Below are 20,766 nucleotides of genomic sequence, written 5' to 3'. Positions count from 1 at the left end.
ATTAATCGGACAAGTAGGGAACTTAACAGAAACAAGCAAACAACTGACAATAATTTACTACAAAACAGAATACATAGAAAAATACAAACAAAAACTTAACAACTGATAAATGACACAGATCAGTTAAACTTCTACTTTTAAACCACCCCTAAACCAACCCTGTTCTTAAACAAATGTTACCCAAACGCTATAAATCCTAGTTCGTTTCCTACTCCTAATTTTCCCCCAACCCAACCTATCACTAATAAAAGAAACCTAACAATACATGACCTAGTTTAACGTTCGTTTAATGTTCCACTCTTTAAACGGGGAGGGAATGACCCGGAAACAGGATCTGAAGGGCTATTTTACCTGATGTTACGCGGTTGACCGAAGTTAGACAACTGAATACGGACAGCCAGGTCACTTATATAGCACTCTAGAATGACTTCCAACATGGGTCAAAGTTCACCTACTGATCAAGGATGTCTCTGCCAATCAGAGCCTACCTAACATATTTAGCACCAACCACGTGGCCTACCCAATGTATTTAGCGCTACGATGGACAGTCACCCCGGTCGGAAAGTTATCCCGTAACAGAGGCAAGTGAAACAATGTACTACAAGACTAACCGATACACAGCTATTCTATATGTGGTATGTAATGATGAAATATACATTTAAGTAGTATAGGGAATGATAGTTCTGGCTCACTTTCAAGAAATGTCTCTACAAAGCCTTATTTAGTAAATAAGGCTTTGGTTGGGTCATTAGCTCTTGCTACTATTACCCCTACTACAAAAAAGTTGGCGGTAATTACTGTGCCTTGGTAGGAGGTAACACTGTGCCGTACGGTACGATCAATAATTCTTCTCTTACAAACCCCCTACCCGGCCCACCCCTCAAGTAGTACAAGTTAGGTTCGTCGGCTTTCATATCCACTTTATCTATGTTGTAAGTTTTGACTGACCATATAGGATCGGTGGCTCGCTTACGGCTATCGCCCTCGTGTTCCCCCGGCTGGTATAGATACCTCACACTATAAAAAGTTGGGGCCTATGTCACGTTTATATCGATGAAACAGTTTAACGTGAACCGCCTACGATCTCTTTGGTGTTCGTAATAAAGGCTTGCTGGGCTTTTTGTATCCCCTGTTCTATGTACTTTTTTTTCTCGTCCTCGCTGATAGCAGACTTACGAGACTTGGACCGAATATCTTGTTTCATTCCGTTATATTTTTTGAGTTCAGATAGGATTGAACGAAACTCCTCTTCTGAGATCTTACTGTCAGAGAGTGCCGTGGAAATTCGCTCACTCACTGTGTTCAGCTTTGCTTCGGCCAGAACCCTGATCTCGTCGTGTTTCAATGCCTTACGATTAAGTCTGCGTGATACTAACTTAAGCGCCAACCCTACCAACCCTGTCACCCCAGCCGTTATTTCAATACCTAGCACTATAGGTGCAGCCACGATGGTAGCCAACAACCCAACGCCTGCCGCCCCTAGTCCCATGCTGGTTGCCATAAGGGCAGTGTCAGCCCCGTCCACGATATTGAAAGCTCTATTGTACTTTTTACATAGTGCTTTCCGCGTGTCACGGTCTTGTTCTAGTTGGCGTTTCACATCACATAACTGCCTCAAGCGGAACCCATCTACGGTTTCCAGCGTCTTCGCTACTTCCTCTACGACTGGGTACAGACCCATCCTATAATATATATTTTGAAAGATATTTTAATTGGGTTTCAGTTAATACTCTATCAATGTATTTGAAACCTACAAGGGATAGATTATAACTAATGCTAAGAGGTGAGAGGCCAATAGACTTTTCTGTTGTAATAAAAACCCCACGGAGGCTTATTAAACGGTTTATAGGACCCGTGGGGGTATCCCGTTGTATAACAATACGGCAATATTGACCTACGTGTTCGGTATACCAGTGTATTACCAACCCGGGTAAAATTTGTTGTCCTTTCGAGGAGTTTTCATTGTCAAAATACATAAAGACGACTTCTATGATGATTGTGTAGGAGTAGGATGTTCTATCAAGAACCCTCTGGGCATAAAGATTACTGTTAAATGTTAATTTATGATCTACTGTTCCAGTACTTAACAAAATTTTTTCTTCCCTAAAATCTATCGTAGCTACTTTATTCACGTTATGCTCCAGAATGAAATCCCCGGGCCAGATACCGTTATTCCTAATCTTAGAGACAAACCCCAATCCTCCACCCCCCTCTTTTAATGTGATATAAGGTGAGGCGAGTGTTAAGTTGATCAGCCATTTGGGCTCTTTTAAATCTGGTAACGGCACCCGTCTGTACACGTTGTCTTTGAAGTGCAGGATGTATAATTCATCTTCCTCACCAGGCTGATCGAATCCATCCGTATCTCCTAGGTCGTTAAGCGTAGTGTTGGGACGATGACTGGTCATTATTATACTATTACGATATAATTTCCAACTGGTTTTTTGATAATAATTCAGGGGTGAACTTCATACCCATGAAGTGTATGTTGGCAGGCAGGAAGATATTGGTTAGTGATATCTTGTTTTCCACGGTCACGTTGACCCCCTCCAGACTGGTGTTGGAGCCGACACCCACCCGCACGTAAACGTTGCAAACTTGATACTGGTGTCGTTTCACCCACCCGAGTTTGATCCCCTTCACGATCTCGACATCATTCCCCGATGGTTCCCCTAGGTAGACTTTGATGATCAGTGTTGAGTTTCAGACACCAACTGCAATTTCACGTTTTGTATGTTCGGTTTACTCGATAGCATGTGAGCTGCCATAGTGTCGAGTGGGCTGACGACTATGCTACGTCTCTGAGTTGGGACGTAAGCCACGAGTATGGTTCCATTGTTCACGACTTTGTTTAGGTGGTTGTCTTTGTTATCCGTGAACACGTAGGGAGAGACGAGCCTAATATTGAGAAACCAGTCGTCGTTATCGGGTAACAACACCCACTTGTCATCTTCGGTGAAGACGAGCATATATGGTTTGTTTCGGGCGACGGTAGTGCTCTCAACATCGTCTAAGTCGAACAGTTTACCCCCGAACGATGGGTATATTATCCAGTTATTATCACCGGCGTTGACAAGGGAGTACTTAGTGTTTACTGTTGCTCTTGTGGTATCTATCATATCACTTAGGGCTCCACCGGAGGGGATTTCAACGCGTTTGTAAATGTTGTTTTTCAGTTGCAAGGCGTACGATGTACCATCTACTCCGGGAGCGTCGAAACCGCGCGTGTCTCCGAGGTCGGAGATCCCGATATTGACGCATTTTTTCACTCCGGGCCCTTGTGCGCTGGTCATTTTACATGAAGCGTTAAGCTGAGGTATCCTATATTTACAGGATTATGATTTATATCTAACACCGATATTGTCAGCTCAGGTATGTTGCCCTGGGTTAATTTCTTATACTGCCGTGGTGAAAACGACTCGGTTCTACCGTCGTTGTATTTCTCAGTTTTCACCGGCACTGCTCTCAGTATAGTGGAAGGGTGACCTCCTTGAATGTTGTACGTTGTGCTCACCTGATCGAGATGAATGTACAGCTCTCGGTACGGTACTAGGTCGGGTAACTTCGTGCCTGTGACGGTTGTTGTTGGTTTTATCTCGTCAGGAGATATACCGAGCATCCTTGCTAATGGTCGGCCGAGCCTCAAAGGGTTTCTTCCATTGTTGATTAACACCACTGTACCGTTTGAGTCGTTCATCTTGAGTTCGGCTCCCAGGGGTTTGAAGACCTCGTCGTTTAGAGAGCACACGCTGTAGTAGCCGTCAGTTATCTGGCTGCGAGTTCCACTGACGAACAGCTTATTGTTGCTGATATTAATGTTAGTCCATTGCGGTAGGTAGGTGATATCGCAGAGTGCGACTTCGAGTTGACCTGACGTGTTATCGATCGCGTGCGTCAGCTGAACGGCCTCACCGCTCGTTATTCCTGGAAGTGTTATGTACATATTACATATATATTTATTACATAATAGTTTTAAAATGTATTCCCCTGGTGTGTTTTACCCTAAACTGGACGTAGATTTCTCCCCCATGAAGATCGTGGTTGCTCCTGGGTTGTATTTCAATGCCCAGCTTTTAGATGTGTTCGATAAGTATAAGCTTTCGGTGACTAACATCAAGGCAGTCCACGCTTGGTTCAACAACCCTATGCAGTTCTGGCAGAATCAATTCAACTTTGCCGTGTGGTGCGCTACAACGGGGTGTGGTGTGACATTAGCCGACACTCGGCGTGGACCGCTGAGTCAGTCTGTGTTCAAGTTCCACGTGTACTACCAGGTCAGACGTATCCTTAAAGAGATCAGCGCCCCCCTCCCACAGGACAAAGCGTGGGACGCAACAAACAACCCGTACGATAGACGGGTCTACGAACGTATTTGCAATGAATTTGAAATAAACCCGAAGACGGATTGGCGTTTGCCGGGGCCGAACCACGGGTTGGGTATTCCTTATGATGGCGCGCGACCAGTGAAAGAAGTCAGTGATGATTTACTGAAACGAGATATACTACGCCAGGACTTTGCTTTGTCGAGTAATGAATGGAGGGATGATCGTATGAACTTTAAAGGTGGTGTTGCTTTCACAGTCCAGAAAGTGGAGCAGTCAACCTCAGACGGGTGGAAAATATTCATGCTGGACACGTCGAAAGGATTCACTCGTGCCGGGGTAGTCAGGTTGAACGACTCGATTCGAACGTACGTGTGGGCGCTGTTGGGTGCGCAGTCTATGACGCGTTCCAACATCCTCGGTAAGGGAACTGCTTACGACGCTCAGACACAATTCGTTTCCAACGTTGAGGATGCTATCAATTCTCCAGTTGATCTCCCGCGGGCCATCGACCGTTACCAAAACGTGTTAGAATACGCCAGATCGAAAGTCAATTACGTGTTCGGCGTGGGGCTGTACATGGCTCCGAGTGATATGCAACTGAGAATAAAAAAAGTGGTGGGTTATAACAACAAAATAGTCATAGCCACGGCGGACCAAAAGTTGGGTATCAACCCCGATATTAACACCCCCTATATCCCACACATCCCACCACGTGAAAAGGGTATAGTGGCGCCACCTCCGGAGCCTAAAGTTCATGTACCCCATATTCATGTGGGGGTACCCCCCTATCAGCAGCATATTGATAGTAAAACGGCCCTGGTGGTTGGTGGGGTAGCTTTGGGACTTATTTGGTTAAAGATTTTTTAGCCGCTACGTACACCAGACCCGCCACGGCGACGATGGCTGCCCACAGGTTTTGACTGAGCCACATGGCAGTTTTAGACAGAGCGCTCAACAACCACGAGACGATGCTACCCAGGATGCCGGGAAGGGCTTCGGCGGCTTTACCAGCCAGTTTAGCTAGGCCTTCCCCGAGTTTTTTTATCCAGTCTTTAACACCACCGCCACTTGGAGTTCCCCCGCCGGCAGGTGTGGGGGTTCCCCCTGTCAGTGACACCACCAGGGTTGATATGATGAAACCCAATGCAGTTAGAATGCTGGCGATGGTGATCCCTTGCTCCCGGAACAATATCCGAATCCTGTTGGCTAAAGTTGTATCCTCGTTCAGTATTCTATCGATTGTTTCCCGAATGCGACTGATCTGGGATCGAAGCTGTTCACGATTCGAGGAAGCGGCTTCCAATCGTGTACGTCTCTCGTCTTCTAAATCACGTATTCGTTCATTGATACGACGCTTCATATCATCGTTTTCAGTTTCGTTGAGTTTGTTTTTTTCCCTAGCGATGTGCTCGTCGATTTCGTTCAGTTTCCCCATGTTGTTCACGAGTTCTCCACGCACGCGTTTCACGGCTTCGTCTAAGCCGCGCAGTTCCCTTACCGGAAAGTCAAACCCCGGTAACGGTTTGTCCCAGTAGGTGCTCAACAGTTTTTCTATGCTGTCCGAGGCTTCTGTAGCACGCTGTGGTGTCATTTCATCTCTAGTGGTGAGGTGGGATCTGGTAGCTTGCAGATCTTCTTTAACGGCCTTAGGTATTGCACCACCGTAATCATTCATGTTTAGATTTTTACGGATAAATTCGACACCATGGCGGCTGGCTAGAGTTGACAAGGCCAGTGGTTTTTTATTGCTCTTGTTCATTGATTGTTCTTTTATTGCCCTGGGTCAGACTTAAGGCGTAGAACACCCTTTGTATCAATAAAAAAATTCTTATGGTATCGACCCTGTGGTTCAACGTAGTTTTTATCTCTTCTTAAACTTTCGTAATAATCATTTACCGTTGTTTCCAAGAGTTCTTGGTTCAATGGTGAACTAGTAAATGAGGTCTCCTGCACATCGGATGCCTGGGCACTAGCGCCCGGCATCTCCGTCATATCTATGTCTTCATCCATTAGTATTAAAAATATATTTCTTTTATATAACAATGTACGGCAGAAAATTAGATCCTTTCAGAAGATTGAGAGAGCCATTAGGCGTCAGAGCCGTGCGACAGTCGGTGACCATCACCAACAATCCCAGCAAGATAGACCAGAATCAAACTCTGCTGGTTAGATTTCCAAACCTTGGTGAGAATGACCTCATTGTACCAGGCACTGTTCGACTGGCGTTCAATATCACGTTGACCTCCGACAACGACAAACGCGAGCTAGTGCGGAACGTGGGTCGAGCTATCATCAAGAAAACGACCGTCAAGATCAGCGGTAACGAGGTGCTGAGCATCGACGACAGCGACGTGTTTCACTGCTACAAGGATCTCTGGAAAAGCGATGGAGAACGAGTCAATGATGTGTACCAGGGTATCAGCAAATCAACCCGGGCGCGCATAGGGTATGTCTTCACGAAAAACCAGCAAGACAAGTTATCGGCCGGTGAAAAGGCCATCGCTCTAGCATACGGGAATCGATTCTGCGTGCCGCTCGACTTCGAGTTGCTCACGGGACACGCGCCGTTTTACCAGGCCGCGCTGGGTGATAGGCTCGAATACGAGCTCACGTTTAACGACTATAGCAAAGTAGTGCGTACGCCGAACGGTGATGAGGCCAGTTATGCCATAGACAACATCTCTCTGGAGTTCGACATGGTCACTAGCCCGGAGCTGGCCAGGCAGGTTCGAAGCCAGTACTCTGGGAAGATGGCTATCCTATACGATCGCGTACTGAGGCATAGATCAGTCGTGCGAGATAAGAGCGACACTGTGTGGAATATCAACCTGAACGTGCCGGCGCGATCGATGAAAGGTATCCTGGTCGTCCCCGTGGAGGATTACGAGCCATTCCAGAGGGACAGCGAGAAGTTTTTCAACCCCGAGATTGAAAAGGTGGAAGTGACCATTGAGGGCGTGCCCAACCAGCTGTTCAGTCATGGTATGAGACCACACCAGCAGTGGGATGAGATAAAAAAGCTACCAGTGGGGGATTACATAACAAAGGACCTGGACCTAAGCTCCGTGCAGATCGGTGAATACCTGACCACCAAGTACGCCCTATGGTTGGACATGCGATCCACGGATGATGATAAACTGCACGGCAGCGGGCGTCGTATAGATAACGGCAGCGAAGGGATAACCATCCAGATTACTAAGAAGACTCAAACCGCTGGTAAGTTGAAATTATATCTGTACGTTATTATGGACGCGCAACTTAATATAGACAATGGGAGATTCGTGCAAGTCATCTACTAGTGGGGGAGACCCCCACACCCCCCGGGGGTACCCACAACTGCCCACTGACCCACACTGCGCTATCATATGCGGGCAGACTGGCTGTGGGAAGACCGTTTTCGTGTTGGATATGTTGGAGGGTTACTACAAGGATGTGTTCGATAACATCGTTATCATGTGCCCTACTCTGAGCATGAATAAAACGTACGCGCGACCTTGGGTGATGACGGACCCGGACGTACACAAAATCGACCCTGGAACACGCCTGCAGGACTGGTTGAAAGCTCTTCACGAGAAATTTAAAGGGGAACCGACGCTGTTCATACTGGACGACTGCAGCGCTAATCGCGAGATAACAAAAAAGAGAGACATGCTATCGTACCTGGCCTTCTCCGGCCGGCATGCAAATCACAGCGTCTGGGTGCTAACGCAGAAGTTCAACTCGGTGTTGAAAGACCTCAGGGAGCAGACGCGATGGGTGGCCTTATTTCACTGCAAGGACAGGGATTCGTTCGAGGAGTGTTTGAGAGAGAACGATGTGATGAGCAAATTAGAACGGGAACGGGTAAAGAAACAGCTCGCTGAAACTAAACACGCTAAGCTCGTGCTAAAGACCGACCAACCAGTAGCATATATAGTATGCTAAGCAAAGCTAAGCAAAGCTAAGCAAAGCTAAGCATAGCTATGATATTTGAAGTATTTGTCGTGTGCAACTTAACCTTCATTTCTCTGTGTTTTGCCTGTATCGGGTATTATATAGTTAAAACTAAATCTTACTTGTTATATTATAAGATGGAGTGTGAGGAATTGCTCGAACAGTTGGGGGTCTCCCCAACGCCGCCGGCAGGCCCCACTGGGGGTGTGGGGGATTCCCCCAAGCGAGAGAAACTGGTGGCGTTGGCTGTTGGCGGCAAAGCCAAACATTACTTTGGAGACTACACTCCGGATAAAATTCATAAAATGTCAGCCGAAGAAATCGATAAGCTGTACGCTAGATACGAGTCCCGGCTCGGAGCAGAAATGACAAAAACAATAGGATCGGCTATGACCCAGATATACACCGGTATTGTGTCACATTTCCTTCCCATTCCACCAGAGCGCCGACTTTACCTGTGGGAGGACCTCGAGAAAGACCCTTTTATCGAACACGCCGTGAGCTCTATCAGCTGCGGGCTGTACCACAAATATGGTATGTTGTTGGCTCCAGTGACGGCGGCGATTATCACAGCAAAACATTGTCAATTTGAGAGAAAGAATAATAATAATAGTATAGATGGATGCTGCACAGGAGGTACCCCCAACAGTGGGTTCACAGGAACCAGTGAGTCCCGAGGTGACGGTGGAGACCACTTCAACAGTAACCAGGCAGAAGAATCCTAAGAGAGTAGCTGCCGGTAAAAAACGGTGGTGTAACCAACATAAAGTGACCAACCCCCGACTGTTGTTGGCTGTAGGTGTAACTGCTGCCGTGGTTATAACATGGTTATATACACGTGAGGGAACTGAGGGAAACTCTGGGGGTGTGGGGGGTACCACCACGCCGCCGGCAGGCCCCACTATTGACCCGCATATCATGTTATAATTTTAATATTTTATATCATATACATAATGTCTGAGGGGAAAACGTTCGTCAACGACGCATACCACGCCACAGTGGTAGCCAGTCTAGCAGTAGGGTACGCTCGGTTGACTAAAATGGTGCTTAAACAACCAACTATCAAGCTAGATTTCAACCTGCAGGATATGGGTATGCTCATAATGAACCTTGGTATGGCGATGGCCACAAAAGACATCCTAGTAAAACAAGGAATAATACCTGATAATATAATGAAATAAATATAGGGATGGCCACGATAGCTATGATGGTCGGTGGGGCGTTAGTGAATGCCCTGGCATTTTCCGGGAGTAATTTCCTCTTCTCTAAACTACGAGATGATCACGCGGCTGAAATACAGGAAGAAAGGAAGCGGCACGATCTCGCTACTGAGAAATTACAAAGAGCACAGGCCGAGTACGCTAAAAAACGCCTCCAGAGGATCGACTTTATTAACGAACAACTCCAGCGTGAAAACCATGCCGTTCAAACATTCAACGATGTCGATGAAGCAATGAAAGAATACTATCTACTAACTGGTAAACAATTGGAACCGCTCAATAAACCCACACTCGCTCAGTACTACACACCATCCAAGGGACAAATGAATCGTGAACTGGGCTTCATAGTGTTGGGTATAGCAGCTACTGCGTTGGTTGCGAAGCAATTAAATTAAAATACCTATATAAGTAAACATGAGACCCGCTCCATACCGATGCGAATATATACTTATGGGGAAGACCGAGGCCTGTGGTAGGAAATGCAGGAATCAGGGGTTCTGTTGTTTCCATATGGGAAGTCCTAACTACACGTGTTCTGTGTGTGGTATCGGGGTTAAAGGACACTACTGTCTATGTAAAGCTCACGGAGCGAACGTAGTCAGACATCAACTCATCTACGAGAATAAAAAAGGCTACATAAAAGAACGTAGGCGACTGCTCAAGATAGCCACTTAAGGGTTACCTCCCTTTACTGTGAAGCAATTAGACATTGGTTCTCTTAGGTGTAAACACGATGTCTACTGTGCGCGAGCTGAAGAGGGCCGCAAAACAGAGAGGTGTGATCGGGTATTCTAGAATGCGGAAGTCAGCATTGTTGAGATTACTAGGTTTAGAAGCCCCTCCTACAGTAAAACAATTAAAAGCTCAAGCAAAACAGCTTGGATACACGGGTTATTCAAACCTGGGGAGAGCCGGGTTAACCGCATTGTTATCACATGCCCCCGTAGCACGTCCCACTGTAAAACAACTGAAAACCGAGGCACACGATTTGGGTTTAGGCGGGTATTCTCGTATGAGAAAACCACAGCTTGTAGAATTATTACGACAGAATAGAGCTATTGACCTACAGTTCGTGCGCACTGAGCACGCCGTAGGCAATTATTTGAGAGGTTGGCGCATGCGCGTTGATAGAAACATAGACATTACAGATATCAAGCCGCTGATAGCTGATAAGGTCAACCAGGAACTAAATAACCTAGGAAGTATCAAGTTTCAGATCACAGTGAAAATGTCGCTCGATAAGCAGGTTGGGACTACCACTGAGTATGTTCAGCCTTACTTCCGAGGTAAACAAGAGGTCGTCACACATGCAGAGACCATTGACGCATCAATCGATACAAGTTTTCAGCAGATACGAGAATACCTAGAACGCTACACACACTTGGGGTCCGGGTGGGCTGTAGATAAAATCGATAATGTCTATCTAGACATAGCTAACTACGTGCCGTTCAGAGGCGGGTCATACCTAGCCTTGCCTCCCTACTATAGGAACAAACATGCCATAGTAAACGTTAAGAATAGAGGAAACGATTGCCTGAGGTTAGCTATCAGGTCAGCCTTATTTCCAGCTGGCAAGAATTCAGATAGGCTTTCTAGCTATCCCCAAGACGATGGGCTTAATTGGGATGGTATAGATGAACCCACCCCCATATCCCAGATCACTAAAGTAGAAAAACAGAATAATCTGGCTATAAATGTCTTTGGGCACGAAGGTAACACAACAATAGTACACAGGGTCAGCCCGGTGAAGGATCGCCAAGTTATCAATATATTCATGATCCAGCGAGGTGAAAAGTATCACTACACGTGGATAAAACATCTCAGCCGGTTGCTGCACGACCAGTCGAAACACGTTGGGGAAAAACACTTTTGTGTACGATGCCTACACGGTTTCAGTCGAGCTGATTTATTAGAATCCCACCGGGATGATTGTCAAGGTGTGGGGCAGACGGCCATACGAGTCGACATGCCTAAGGAAGGTGAAAATATCCTAAAATTCAGTAACCACAAGAACCAAATGTCTGTACCTTATATTATATACGCCGACTTCGAAGCCTTAGTGGCTGCCGCCGGCGAGGCTCCCAGTGGTAGCTTCACCCACAAGACACAAGAGCATAAAGCCTGTTCGTTTGGATACATTGTCGTCCGTTGTGACGGGGAAACGAAAGCTCCGGTAGTGTATAGGGGCCCTGACGCGGCTGAAAGGTTTCTAAAGTGTTTGCAGGAGGAAGAAAAAATTATTAGGAATGCATTGTATAGAATCGCTCCCATGCGTATGACCCGAGCCGACAGGTTAGCTCACGCTAGTAGCACTAACTGTCACGTGTGCGACTCACCACTTAACGGTGATTCGGTGAGAGATCACTGCCACATAACTGGTAAGTATAGAGGCGCCGCTCACAACGCGTGCAACCTCAAGCTTAAAATCAACCCTAAGACAATAAACATCCCCGTTGTCTTTCACAACTTGAGAGGGTACGACTCACACTTGATCATGCAGGCCATCGCGAAAATCGATGGTAATATAACGTGCATCCCCAACAACATGGAGAGATACATCTCCTTCAGTTTAAACGGACTTAGGTTCATTGACTCGTTTCAGTTCCTCCTGTCGTCACTCGACAGTCTGGTCAAGGCCAACAATACCTTCCCTATCACCGATCGATACACAGACGCCGAGACTAGACCCCTGCTTATGAGGAAGGGTGTGTACCCCTATGAGTACATGGATAGTTGGGCCAAGTTCACCGAGACCAGGCGTCCGTCTCACGAGATGATTACTCGCACGCGACTAACGTATGGAATAAACTGGGTTGTAAGAACCTGGGTGATTATCACGACCTGTACTTGAGGACAGATGTACTGCTGTTAGCCGACATGTTTGAGACGTTTAGGCGGACATGTTTAAAGCAGTATAAACTCGATCCCGCATGGTATTACACCAGCCCAGGTCTGTCGTGGGACGCCTTGCTTAAAAAGACCGGAGTTAATTTGGAATTACTCACAGATTACGACATGCACCTATTCATTGAGAAAGGCTTGCGAGGTGGGATTTCCATGGCATCCAAACGATACGCGAAAGCAAATAATCAATACGTGAAAGGTTACGATCCTAACAAACCAACCAATCACATTCTATACCTCGACGCAAACAACCTGTACGGCTGGGCCATGAGTCAGTATCTACCTACAGGGGGATTCGAATGGGTACCCCACGTTGATGTTATGGGGGTTGCACCAGATTCGAACAAAGGTTATATCCTCGAGGTTGACTTAGAGTATCCCAAGGAATTACACACATCGCACAACAGCTACCCCCTGGCCCCCGAACGTATGAGGGTTAACCCAGACTGGATGTCTGAGTACCAACATAACTTGTCAGGTGGGCGTGTGACAGACGTTGAAAAACTCGTGCCTAACTTAATGAATAAGACCAAGTACATCATTCACTATCGCAACCTACAGCTGTACCTGTCGTTGGGTATGAGGCTGACCAAAATACACAGGGTGCTCATGTTCGACCAGAGTCCATGGATGGAGCCCTACATCAGAATGAACACAGACCTACGAAAAAAAGCCACCAGTGATTTTGAGAAAAATCTCTACAAGCTCATGAACAACTCGGTGTTTGGTAAGACTATGGAGAACCTGAGGAAACGCGTGACCGTGAAGCTGGTTAGATCTAGTGAGGAAGACAAGCTCAGGAAATTGATAGCCAGTCCGGCATTCAACCGTAATAAAATATTTACAGACAACCTGGTTGCCATACACATGAAGAAAAGCCACATAAAATTCAACCGGCCTGTTTACGTGGGGATGAGCATCCTCGATTTATCCAAACACCTGATGTACGACTTTTACTACAACGAGCTCAAGAAACAGTACGGCGACAGGTGTGAAGTGCTGTACACTGACACGGATTCCCTGCTGATGGAGATTCGAACCGAGGACGTGTACGAGGACATGAAAAAACACCTCGATTTATACGACACCAGCGACTACCCTAAGACCCATACCCTACACAGTACGGTAAATAAAAAGGTCCTAGGTAAGATGAAGGACGAGTGTGCTGGCACGCCCATAGCCGAGTACATAGGTTTGAGACCTAAGATGTACTCCATACTGAAAGCCGACAATAGTGAGATCCGGAAGGCTAAGGGGGTTAAGAAGTATGTGGTGAAACAACACATCAAACACGCCAGATTCAAGGAAGCCCTGTTCAAGACCCGTACCTTTAGGCATAAAATGAACACACTTAGAAGTGATGGACATAAGATATACGGACTGACTATAAACAAGACGTCCCTGTCGCCTATGGACACGAAACGTTGGATAGCTATTGATGGAATAAACACATACGCGTATGGACATGAAAAAATTTGAGGCTATTTACTACAGCCCGCGTGGGTACTGGAAAGGAGCTAACGCAGTAGATAAGCTAGCTAAAATAGCGCGAGTACCCCCGGAGGAAGCCAAAGCGTGGCTTGAAAAACAAGCCCTGTGGCAGATCTATTTGCCGGCACCACGCTACGTGCCTAGAAGGAGGTTCGGTATTAACATACCTAATAGCATTCACCAGGCAGACCTACTGTTCCTACCCCACGATAAGAGGTACAAGTATGCCTTAACCGTAGTGGACGTAGCCAGTCGTTACAAGGAAGCCGAACCCTTGACCACGAAAGATTCGACCCAGGTAGCCAGAGGATTTGAACGCATATACAAACGCAGCCCACTGACGTGGCCAACAGAGCTGCAAGTTGACCCCGGACGGGAGTTCATGGGTGCCGTGTCACAACTGCTAGCCAAACACGATACAAAGGTCAGGCGTGGCACGGCCGGAGCCCATCGCAGCCAAGCCATAGTTGAGAGATTTAATAGGACTTTGGCTGAGCGCTTGTTCGGATATCAGTATGCTAGGGAGATGGCCACCCCTGGAAAACGATCGACTGAATGGGTCACGAGGTTACCCAAGGTGGTGTCGGCAATCAACCATGAAGTCACCCGTCTCACCGGTAAGAAACCGGCAGACGCTATCAAACTAAAATCAATAGTTGCAGAGTCGGCCGCTCCATTGCGTGGGAAGGAGAAACAGATACCAGATAGGGCCCTAGTGAGGTATCTATACCAGCCGGGGGAACACGAGGGCGATAGCCGTAAGCGAGCCACCGATCCTATATGGTCAGTCAAAACTTACAACATAGATAAAGTGGATATGAAAGCCGACGAACCTAACTTGTACTACTTGAGGGGTGGGCCGGGTAGGGGGTTTGTAAGAGAAGAATTATTGATCGTACCGTACGGCACAGTGTTACCTCCTACCAAGGCACAGTAATTACCGCCAACTTTTTTGTAGTAGGGGTAATAGTAGCAAGAGCTAATGACCCAACCAAAGCCTTATTTACTAAATAAGGCTTTGTAGAGACATTTCTTGAAAGTGAGCCAGAACTATCATTCCCTATACTACTATTTATGCACCCCCATGCCCTGTACTTAGGATAGAATTTAACCCAGTTTTTCTACAGTTTGATCACAACAAAGAAGTTGACCTCCATAAATGTTGCTTTTCGTATGCATCCCACTTCTAAATGCCCTTCGAAGATTCAACTTACTTCCAGTGGCTTCTAAAAGTGGCATATAAACTAGGGACTTTACCGATTTCATTCCAGAGGCTGTCTTACCTGACTTGAATCACATATACTCTAATAGGGTACAAACACAAAATCACTTGCTGACATCATTATAAAAGAAACCCTGTCATTAAAAATGCTTAAATCAGCCTTTTTGTCAACAGTGCAAAATTCTCAGCTGCTAATGAAATTTCAACCAATCAGAGCGGCGTGCCTCCGTGACGTAATAGTGGGTATAGAAATGAGGGTCTGTGCAGTATTCATCTACATTTCAGGGGTTGAACTATTTTGTTTAAGGTTTGTACACACCTGAAATCGCGAAAGCTGTTGAGAAAAATGAAAGCTATATGTTCTCACTATCTACTATCATTTAGTTTTGTCTCCTGCTTTGCCTTGTTTTCGAGTTACAACCCTTGTTTTCATAGATGATTTTGTCAAAATCACTTGGTGTCGCTAGGTTGTCATCCGTGTTAGGTGGTATAAACCTACACGTTATTTGTCATCATTCACTTGATGCTCAATTAATGAATTTATAACAGGTATAATTAGTGGTAACGCCACTTAGATTACCCGACAAAGGCCCCCATTTGGCATTTCTTTTGTCTGGATCGATCAAAGGATTAACCGATAACACGCTGATTGATTTATAGTTTTATGGGGATTTAAATGGGTGATTTGACAAAAAGTAGTGTTTATATATGTACATTTACTAATCCATACTGAATACACTCTGTCGTGTCTGTGTCTATGCAAAACAACACCCTTCTTCCAAAGGATTAACCGCCAATACATTGATTGATTGCTCATTATTGGCTAACTAAATAACTTTTGAAAAAAAAAATGACGCACATTAAGCAGTTAGTTGCCAGGTGTGTTATCTTGGGTGACCAATGAGACTATACAGCAATGTGAAAAACCTGAAACGATACTTCATGTTTTCGTATATTAGACTGTTAAAAGACACATCACTTGGGAAATCTGCAGATGAATTATATATCACTTGTTTTTGTGGATATTGATGGATACATTCCTCCAAGAAGGTAATAGCCTGAAATTGCTCCTATAACATTAATTTTAATATTTGCATTTTTGTTTTTATTAAGTTGTCGTAGCTTTCAACAGAATAATTGTTTTCGGCGTTAAGTGTAATGATGCAGACAACATACACTCGGGCGTGCGTGTGAATTATGATTCATATAGCCAAACTATAAAATGTCTACATATTACATTCCTGTTATAAATTCGCAGATCGTTTCTCTTTATTAAGTTTCAAAATGGATACAAGTATGATTATAAAGTAATTAGGATTATGAGACCAAGTATAAAGACGTTTATTGACAAGTGTCTACATACTGGTGAGTGAACGTTACAAACCAAGTAAATTTAGCAAGTGAAGAAATTTATCGCGCTGTATTTTCACATCGACCCCGACCTCGCTTAGGCTATGTTACAGGTTGTGTCATGCAAACTCCTTTAGGTAATGATTCAAATACATATTTATGTAGTTTTGATTTTCTAACTTGATGAGAAGAAACCATACATAATCTCATTAATTCAAATGGATTTGACTTCACGATTTTAAAAAATGGTGGCGCCCTGTCTGAGGATGAATGCTATTTAAGTTTGTTTTCACTGACTGACAAAATCAAAATTACTTTCTACTGGTTACAAAATATGTATTTTATTGATGGACATTAGGATTTTACATGACATTGCTTATAACATAACAATTTCACTCTTCGAATCGGTCAATATAAGGGGTCAATATAATATTACTTATGATAATATTGTCACTTCAACCACAACCTTGTTTCCGAGGAAGAAAGCGTTATATCCATGGAAAATCCTTTTGGTCAGCAATGTGTAGTAAGCAGTCTTGATTTTATAAACTCGATGAAACTTGAACTCCCATTTTCTATCCTGGAAGCGTGGTAGGGGCGAACCATCTGATTTAGTATATACCACAGGCTTCCACAAAGCTCACTTCGCACACACTAACAACCAATTGAAGCACAAACTACTGAGTCTGGTGGAAATCTGTGCATAGAGACACCATCACACGACCCCAAGGAACAATTGATGGCAACACAACAATTCGTCATGTCTTTGGTGACATCGAGAAATCAGCAAAATGATGAGCTTCCTACACATTTTCTATACATCTAACTGGAAACCGTTCCTTCTATGACGTCACTGTAGAACTATGGCGACAGAGTTAAGTAACCTGTCTGCTGTTATATTTGCAGGTGAGAGAGAAGCAGACGGCTTTTTAGCAACTTTTAAGCTCTCGGTATTAATTAACCACAAGTTAAGGTGTTTCGTTTATGACTAACCAAAAGTCTTTCATATGCAGTGATAAAAAGAGTACCAAAAAATTGAGTTTACTGGTCCTTTAACAAAACAGAAGGCATGGTGGGCGAGCTGGCTAAAGCGACAGGCCAGTGATCCAGCGAGGTTTCAGTTTCAGGATCGGGCCCACCTGTGACCGGGAGTAAAAACCTTGGCGTCAACTTTGTATGAAGTCTCTTTCAGTGTTGTCACAACCCCTAGTGTACAGTACACAACCCTGTGCACTTAAAAAAGAACCCACGAATCCATTGGTATATGACCAGATGGTGGCCACATGAACACATGCATAAACCTAGTTGCTGGTACAGCAACGTGCAGTCAACTTGGACAAAGTGCTGTGACTATGTGTCCCAGTCTACCCAGCTGTCAATTGGGTACCTCGTTAGGATGAGAGAGCCACAAAAAACTCGGTGTGCCTAGTGGCAGCAAGAGTTGTATACTCCCCAGGGAGTTGAGACTGACATACGATGTGCTGTTGAGACTGACATCCAGTGATCGAGGGAAAAATACCAGCACCTTGAGCATGCACTAGTGCGTGGATATGTGCGCTATATAAATATCATATCTATCTAAAGCCTTGTTAACTCATTAAGCCCGAAAGCCACTTCACTGCTCAACAACTGGAACACCGTGCTGACTGCCTGGCTAGCTGTGGTGAGACCAGTTAGGGCTATTCAAGCACAAAACATCTATGTCAGTAGCAGTAAAGAAGAATTTACATACATGCTTCATAATTTTTTTATGAAAGAAGCGTTTTCGCTGATACACTGCTAGTGTATACTAAATATTTTAAGGAAAGTACTAATATGCTTGTGTGTGACTTACATGGAGCAGATTCACAGATACCTGTCACAGAGGAAATGACAGGTGATGGAGCGTGGGCTAAATTTCTGAAGAGCACCTTTGGTCACTAGCCAGCATAGATGCAGATTGATTATTCGCTAGATCATTGACCAATCGATATGCTGGATTTCGGTGTATCAACTCTAGCTATCGTGAAAACGTTTGTGTATCGTGAACATACATAATAGTAAGGATGCATGAAATGTACACACAGGACTACAAAACAAGTTTTTTTCCCTTTAAGTGCTCAAACCGCTACAATTTGATTATTATTACCCCAGATAATCCAATCCATTATCAAGATAATGATTTTATGTCCTCTCTTTGTAAAGTTACCGAAGATGAATGTCATATTATATATCACTGTCCTTTGTACAAAGATTTTCGTAAGGATGTTCCATACATTTCCACTCATGGCAAAAATACTGATAATTTAAAATCATTATTGATTTCTACTTTTTGTGACCACTTGTTTAAGTTGGGAAAATATCTATATAATGTGTTTCGCATAAGAGGAGAATATCTTTGATACGCATGTTAGCAATTAATGTGTAAAACATGTAACGATGTATTATGGGTCATATAGCCTTGAAAACAATAAAGCATTGAATTGAATTGAATTGATAATCCAATCCAACCACTGAGTAGAGATAGTATTGATTTGCTTAAACATTTTGCACACACTACTAGTACAGCAAACATAACGGCTTGCTGAACATTTAAATATAATCTGTACATTGTTATGAATGAATATCCTAATTCAAGTACATGTATCCCAAAGCGAGCTGAATTCGACGTTCAGGTGATTTCGACGATTGCATTGCTAGTGCTTTATCGGGGAAGTATGTGCACGATCGTAGTGCACAAACAGTTTCATCGGTAGGGCAGATGCCCAATTCCTGTCGTGAGAGGTTTTATTGACAATTGAAGTCCAGAAGTTAAGTTATGTAAAATGCAAATAAACATCAATATTATTTACCCAAGATCGTTAATACCACTTCAGATGCAAAATCAACTGCCTGTTAAACAAGAAATAGCTAGGGAAATTCGGCAAAATCAGTCGTCTGCTGTTGATAGGTTATGTATTAAACAGGCAGCAATGTGATCAAAACACACTGTGGCCATGTGGAGGTAAAAGTAGGGCTCATTGTCGAAAACACATACAAAATACCCGGATGTGGCAAGCAGCTACAGTGTTGCCGAAAAGATGTCATCAACGCTATTTTTGTAGGAAACACATGATATTATTGTGTGAAATAGATGAATACATGTTTATTACTCAAGGTTAGCAAAATCAAAACTTTAAATGATATTTAAGACAAAACATTACGTTTTTGTATTGCATTGTCAAAAACCCCTAACACAGTTACAGAATTCAAAAAGTGACATGATAATGATCTAATATAATATATACACTTGCAGTTGAATCCCCCACATATGTATGAAGGTGGGCATGCCTATATTTGTATTGAACGAGGTTCAGAAGATAATGGGCTTGACTCCATAAATCAGGCTGTCCAATGATATCACAGAGTATTAGTTTTGTTTTACACTTGTCACAAGACAAAACTTTAACTGGATATGCATTCTGCTAGAGGCTGTTATTTTCAGGTTGAAACAGGTGTTCAAATATCTCATTACTATTGTCTCATTGAATGATTATACACATGTGTATCAATTCTGTAACTGATATATTATCCTCCTTTTACTGACGATGGATCTCATACATGTGATAATTACACTGGATAAGATACTTACAGAGATCAAATACAAATGTTTCTTACACAAAGGTTATGCAAATTGCATTGAAAAATCACATTTCAAATCAACATGAAACTTTCAACAACTTGATCAAAATGGTTCAGTTACGTTTGTATGGTTTATGTGTAATATATATTATTAGTCAATGCAAGAGTTATCACTTCATATTCAATTATGTATTATTATCACCTTTACAATTATGAAAAGTCAATAGGCGCAACTGAGTTAGGTCTAAATTAGTAACTTGGTTTATTTCAAATCTATACGAACGTGGGTGTAATATAGTATTGCTATTTATGTCTATGGTTCATTATATAAACTATTTCAACGGATGGATGAATGATTGGAAATTGGAAATTTCGTATTTCCAAAATTGGATACATTTTGTTAACATCATCTTTCCAAAATTGTAAATGTCTTGGAAACATCATCTTTCCAAGACATTTACAAGCTTGTAAATGTAGTCTTTTTTTGCAGTGAAGAATCTGTATCAAGTGAGTGAGTTCAGTCTTACACTGCTTTTAGCACTATTCCAGCAATATCACAGCTGGAGATGATTGTACTAATGTGGGGAATCGAACTTTGATTTCAAGAGTGATGAGCGAATGTCTTAACCACTCGGTGACCTCACTGCCCCAATCTGTATCAACACCTCACACTCACAAAACAAAAGAGGTTGCTATCTAGTTTGTTCAATATCAAATTGAA

The 20,766-nt window shown here is 43.8% G+C and overlaps 1 protein-coding gene across 2 annotated transcripts in view; it reads right to left on the bottom strand.

Annotated features, from left to right (window-relative positions):
• LOC137273701 (nonsense-mediated mRNA decay factor SMG7-like) overlaps window positions 1–20,766 on the bottom strand; it is a 523,786-nt gene that overhangs the window by 308,886 nt on the left and 194,134 nt on the right. The gene's annotated exons all lie outside the window — the stretch shown is intronic.

Source organism: Haliotis asinina, chromosome 2, assembly GCF_037392515.1.
Source record: "Haliotis asinina isolate JCU_RB_2024 chromosome 2, JCU_Hal_asi_v2, whole genome shotgun sequence".
Taxonomy (NCBI): domain Eukaryota; kingdom Metazoa; phylum Mollusca; class Gastropoda; order Lepetellida; family Haliotidae; genus Haliotis; species Haliotis asinina.
The sequence above is the reverse complement of the archived record's forward strand: the minus strand, read 5'-3'. Positions and strand labels throughout refer to the sequence as shown.